The sequence below is a fragment of the Oncorhynchus gorbuscha genome, linkage group LG06, assembly GCF_021184085.1.
Source record: "Oncorhynchus gorbuscha isolate QuinsamMale2020 ecotype Even-year linkage group LG06, OgorEven_v1.0, whole genome shotgun sequence".
In the NCBI taxonomy this organism is placed as follows: Eukaryota; Metazoa; Chordata; class Actinopteri; order Salmoniformes; family Salmonidae; genus Oncorhynchus; species Oncorhynchus gorbuscha.
The window spans coordinates 11,092,268-11,097,097 of NC_060178.1; positions in this window are offsets into that span (position 1 = coordinate 11,092,268).

Consider the following 4,830-nt stretch of genomic DNA (forward strand, 5'->3'; position numbering starts at 1 on the left):
CGGACTCTGAAAAACACCAAAAGAAAGATGCCCAGGGTACCTGCTCATCTGCGTGAACGTGTCTTATGCATGCTGCAAGGAGGCATGAGGATGCAGATGTGGCCAGGGCAATAAATTGCAATGTCCGTACTGTCAGATGCCTAAGACAGCACTACAGGGAGACAGGACGGACAGTTGATCGTCCTCGCAGTGGCAGACCACGAATAACAACACCTGCACAGGATCGGTACATCCGAACATCACATCTGCGGGACAGGTACAGGATGGCAACAACAACTGCCCGAGTTACACCAGGAACGCACAATCCCTCTGTCAGTGCTGACTGTCCGCAGTAGCCTGAGAGAGGCTGGACTGAGGGCTTGTAGGCCTGTTGTAAGACAGGTCCTCACCAGACATCACCTGCAACAACGTCGCCTATGGGCACAAACCCACCGTCGCTGGACCAGACACTGACGAGTCGCGGTTTTGTCTCACCAGGGGTGATGGTCGGATTCGCGTTTATCTTCGAAGGAATGAGCGTTACACCGAGGCCTGAGGTGTGTCACAGCATCATCGGACGGAGGTTGTTGTCATTGCAGGCAATCTCAACGCTGTGCGTTTCAGGGAAGACAACCTCCTCCCTCATGTGGTACCCTTCCTGCAGGCACTGCAGTACTTAATGCAGCTGGTGGCCACAACAGATACTGACTGTTACTGTTGATATTGCCCCCCCCCCTTTTGTTCAGGGACACATTATTCCATTTCTGTTTGTCACATGTCTGTGGAACTTGTACAGTTTATGTCTCAGTTGTTGAATCTTGTTATGTTCATACACATATTTAAACATGCTAAGTTTGCTGAAAATAAATGCAGTTGACAGTGAGAGAACATTTATTTTTTTGCTGAGTTTAGATATTATGCCTATTATATATACAGATATACAGTACGTAAACCAAACATTAGGAGCACCTCACTAATATTGAGTTGCACTGTCTTTTTCCCTCAGAACAGTCTCAATTCATCGGGGCATGGACCCTACAAGGTGTCAAAAGCATTCCACAGGGATGCTGGCCCATGTTGACTCCCACAGTTGTGTCAAGTTGGCTGGATTTCCTTTGGATGGTGGACCATTCTTGATACACACGGGAAACTGTTGAGCATGAAAAACCCAACAGTGTTGCAGTTCTTGACACAAACCGGTGTGCCTGGTACCTACTACTACACCCCGTTCAAAGGCCCTTAAATATTTTGTCTTGCCCATTCACCCTCTGAATAACACACATACACAATCCATGTCTCAATTGTCTCAAGGCTTAAAAGTTCTTCTTTAACCTGTCTCCTCCCTTTTCATCTACACTGATTGAAGTGGATTTTACTTAATGTTTTGTATACTCAGTGTATTTAAAAAATAATAATGTATTTAACTAGGGCAAGTCAGTTAAGAACAAATTCTTATTTACAATGATGGCCTACCCTGGCCAAACCCTAACCCGGACGACGCTGGGCCAGTTGTGCACAGCTCTATGGGACTTCCAATCACAGCTGGTTGTGATACAGCCTGGAAAGGAACCAGGGTCTGTAGTGATGCCTCTATCTCTGAGATGCCGTGTCTTAGACCGCTACACCACTCGAGAGCCCCCTGTACAGATAGACACAAAATAGTTGGTAGAAAGTATAGAAATGTTGAAACACCCAGAGACGTATTGTATTGGGCCAATACAGATTAGCAGGCCTAAATCTAAAAGGAAAATTCCACCCAAAAAGTATATTTTGGTATTTCTTTCATTAGTCCATTATTTTTTATAGTCTCAATGTTTTTCATGTCAACAATCAAGTTTTCAAGATACAGAACTTTCAAAATACAGAAATACTGCCAGTATTGAAAACTTGATTGCTAGTGTAGCCGATGCGAAATGGCTAGCTAGTTAGCTGTGGTGCGCGCTGATAGCGTTTCAATCGGTGACTTCACTCGCTCTGAAACCTTGAAGTAGTGGTTCCCCTTGCTCTGCATGGGCTGCGGCTTTTGTAGAGCGATGGGTAACGATGCTTCGAGGGTGAATGTTGACGTGTGCAGAGCGTCCCTGGTTCGCGCCCAGGTTGGGGCGAGGGGACGGACGCAAAGTCTATACTGTTACACTGAAATGCAAAACATTTTGGGACTAGAAAAATTAAATGGGTTGTATTTCTGTATTTTGAAAGTTAGATACATTTGTCGTGTCTTTACAAACATTAACTCAAGACTTTTAGTTTTTTATCAAAGATTCTCTGTAATTAGCATTTTGTGATTAACTAATCAGGCAAATGTAATTAACTAGGAAGTCGGGGCACCAAGGAAAATATTCAGATTACAAAGTTATAATTTTCCTAATAAAACTTTTCCGATATTTTAATATCTGATCAATTAGTCTTCTTAATAAATTATTTATTTATTTATTTGACCTCACGTTAGTCTCATTCCAAACGTTGTAAATTGTTGGTTATCTACACGAGCCCAGTCTTCACTATTTGTCATCCATACATCAATTGTCTTAAAATCCTTTATTTACGAACTAAGTAACTCACAGAAATGCATAAACAAACAGTAGATAGTTACAAGGAAATGATAACGGAGTTTCCCTAGTGGGATAAACCGGCATCGCGACTTGGTGTCCAAAAGGGATGTGGGGGTCAACTGAGAAGACAACACACAGTTGATAATTATAACAATTGAAATGCTAATCTTTTGCACATGAACGCTCTATCATTCGGAACAATTGCGATCAAGCAATATATTTACGCTCAGTGTGTTGTGGGGATCTCTGTTGAAAAGTTAGTTTCTGTTGGAGAGTTTGTCCGTCCTCTCTGTCGTGGTTAGAATGGATAGTTCAGAGTGACATTCATTCATGTTGTTATGGGTAGATGTTTCGGCGGTTGTCGGTCTTCACGTTCAATGATACCGAATTCCTAGCTGCAGACTAGTAATTAATATCAAAGACTTGTTCTTATTCTGTCGGTATCGATAGTCTAAGAGTTTAACCACGTGGGATGGTTAAAAGATTCAGCAGTCTGGTCTCAAACCTTGGCCCTCTCGTTATCGAGGTAAGCTGGTCTGCAACCTTTGTCCTCTCGTAATTGAGAGCAACATGGTCTGTTGTGAAATTCTCAAGGTGGGTTTTTTATTCAGAATTGCAGAAAAGGGCCTGTCCCAGGATGCCCGACCATAACTGTGCTCATGGGCGGTCCTCTGATTTAGTTAAACTCCAAAGGGAATTGGAGTTTCCTTCATTAAACAGTCCAAAATCACATTATACAATTTCACAAACAGTATCATCCTCACTCATTCATCTTATGCAACAATTAGATGTAAACCTCATATCTGAGGCTATTATATAAACAGCGTTATGGTAATGTGGCCGTATTGTCTCCCATGAGTTTCCCAAAAGTGCACCAAACGGACCAGTTCGTAGCTGGATTCTTCACCGGTCTTTTATACCTTCTCCAGAACATAAATGTTGTTCGGACCTCAAGTTCTGTGAGGTGGAAGAAATTCCTTTGTTCTCTATGACAATGTACTCTGTCTCTATACTGTGGCCATGAGGAGATAATCTCCTCCAGGAATTTACAACCTCTCTCTGACCACAGCAGCCTGGGTGTAGGAGACAGGGGGGTAGGGGGATGATGCATAGAAAAGGCCGGTGCAGAGGGAGGGGTGCTCTCTGTACCCAAAGAGGGCAACGTCATGACACACTGAACAGAAATATAAAGGCAACATTTAAAGTGTTGGTCCCATGTTTCATGAGCTGAATTTGCCATATGCACAAAAAGCTTATTTCTCTTAGATGTTGTGCACAAATTAGTTTACATCCCTGTTAGTGAGCATTTATCCTTTGCCAAGATAATCCATCCATCTGACAGGTGTGGCATATCAAGAAGCTGATTAAACAGCATGATCATTACACAGGTGTACCTTGTGCTGAGGACAATAAAAGGCCACTCTAAAATGTTCAGTTTTGTCACACAACACAATGCCACAGATGTCTCAAGTTTCGAGGAAGCATGCGATTGACGAGCTGTTTGCTGATGTCAACTAATTGAACAGACTGCCCCATGGTGGCGGTGGGGTTATGGTATGGGCAGGCATAAGCTGCATGAGGCACATGGCAGTCACACCAGGTACTGACTGGTTTTCTGATCCACGCCCTTTTCTTGAAGGTATCTGTGACCAACAGATGCATAGCTATATTACCAGCAGTGTCCAATTCAAAGATTAGGGCCTAATGCATTTATTTCAATTGACTGTTTCCTTATATGAACTGTAACTCAGTAAAATCTTTGAAATTGTTGCGTTTATATTTTTGCTGACATGCAAAAACATATTGGGACGATATCTACAATGGACTAATGAAACACATCGTTTTTGGGTGGAGTTTTTTTCCTTTAAGGATGTGTTTAGGGGCCATGACCTTCATATTGTTGCTGCTGCTGGTGTTTGCTGATATCTTCGCCGTGGTCAGAGTCATCCAGAGTTACACTCGCTCCAACGTCGAGGGTCTGGTTTATAATATGAACTTTAAGTGTGTGATATTTGCTCTTACTATGAAATATTTTGGGGGGATGTATTGAACAGTAGTATTTCTCTCATTCTCAGTTATGATAAAATAATAGGATTTAAATGTGTCTTAAACAGTTGATATTGAGCTTATCGTGCAAAATTATATTTGTCATAAATCTCCTACATTTTGAAAGGCCTTAAAGAGTAGCATGCAATCTCTTCCCACTGGGCACAGACGTCAATTCAGCGTTTAATAAAAGTTGGTTCAAAATAATTTAATTGATGTAGAAACAATGTTGATTGAACCAGTGTGATATTAC